Here is a 1,485-nt window from a genome sequence, read left to right as displayed (position 1 = left end):
ACGTTCATATAAACTAATTCATGTCATTTCAGTGAGTCATCATGGTTGTGCCCTGAGTCCTCTGTTGCTTCAGATGAGGCTGATCCCCATGGATTTACAAACACACATTCAAGTCACTTGTTTTAAATAAATGCTTCTATTTTAATTCAGTTTTGGTCTTTATTGTAACGGATGTGCAGGGGGATGTGCTGGTGGCCATCTTGAAAATGCTAAGCTGTTGTAGAAGTTTATCACGTGATCACCTTCTGAAAGTTTCATAAAAATAACGATCAATAATTATTCATACATCATCCCTTCAGTTATGTCCCTCCAACGTCATCCCAGGATTTTCTACAAACTGCAGCGTTAAGTTTTATTTTACAAGCTAATCTCGTTGGGGTTTTTTCTGTGTCAGAAAGCGTGGGAGAGACATCAAGGGAGTTTTATTTCCAAGACAAAAGCTCCTAAAATGCAGCTTCCTATAAAAAGCTGCATATTTTCTCTGCCGGCAGAAAGCAGCCAAATTGAGACCAACATAGAAATTTTACTGGAAGCCGACGGAGCCGCTGACGTCCATGACGTGAGGGCCGGTCGCAGCTCGAGATCTGGATCTGGGAAGAAACGATCGCTCGGAATGTCGAATTCTTGGAAAGGCCGGAGCAGCTGAAGGAAGGCTGTTTTAGACCGTCCTCTGCCAGATATTAAAGAATAATATCAAATCTAGACTGCCTTTGAATTTAGAAACAGACATTTAACATAAAAGCTAAGATTAGACTAAAGTTTCTGATGGTAAATAAATATTTTTAAGCGATGGAGTCCTATTTGATTGTTTGGTTTTTATTAAAAGACATATTTTACTTCTCGTAGAGTCCTTTTTTACGAACTTCTGAAGTAATTTAACCACTGAATCAGGTGTGTTGGAGCAGAGAAACAAGGAAAACATGCAGGATGGTGGCCAAAAGAGGACCAGGACTGGAAACCACTAATGAGGACCGTCTCCTAACATGACGCCACACAAACAAGTTATCATCTAAACGTCTCGGGGTCAATCAGCAGGGTCCCTGACTCCTCTTTAGTAAAAATGTCCGTTTTGCCAGAAGTTTATTAATCAAATTGGATAACTAGGACATAATGAGTTTTCCTTTAGTTTAATGTTTGTTCTGGTTGTTTTTGGACCCACTGTGGTCACTGTAAGCCCTATGTCTTCACAGAACGGCAGTCTGAGCAAAAGTTATGGCGCTTTATCCATCCATCATCCATCCATCCATCCATCTTTTTCCTCTTCTCCAGGGTCGGGTCGTGGGGGCAGCAGCCTAAGCAGGGAGGCCCAGACTTCCCTCTCCCCAGCCACTTGGGCCAGCTCCTCCAGGGGAATCCCAAGGCGTTCCCAGGCCCTCCAGCGTGTCCTGGGTCTTCCTCTGGGCCTCCTCCCGGTGGGACGTCACCAGGGAGGCGTCCAGGAGGCATCCTCACCAGATCCCCGAGCCACCTCAACTGGCTCCTCTC

At 44.4% G+C, this 1,485-nt stretch overlaps 1 protein-coding gene across 1 annotated transcript in view; it reads right to left on the bottom strand.

Annotated features, from left to right (window-relative positions):
• gpc5a (glypican 5a) overlaps window positions 1–1,485 on the bottom strand; it is a 164,208-nt gene that overhangs the window by 150,835 nt on the left and 11,888 nt on the right. The gene's annotated exons all lie outside the window — the stretch shown is intronic.

The sequence above is a fragment of the Kryptolebias marmoratus genome, linkage group LG15 (assembly GCF_001649575.2).
Source record: "Kryptolebias marmoratus isolate JLee-2015 linkage group LG15, ASM164957v2, whole genome shotgun sequence".
NCBI classification, from domain to species: domain Eukaryota; kingdom Metazoa; phylum Chordata; class Actinopteri; order Cyprinodontiformes; family Rivulidae; genus Kryptolebias; species Kryptolebias marmoratus.
The sequence above is the reverse complement of the archived record's forward strand: the minus strand, read 5'-3'. Positions and strand labels throughout refer to the sequence as shown.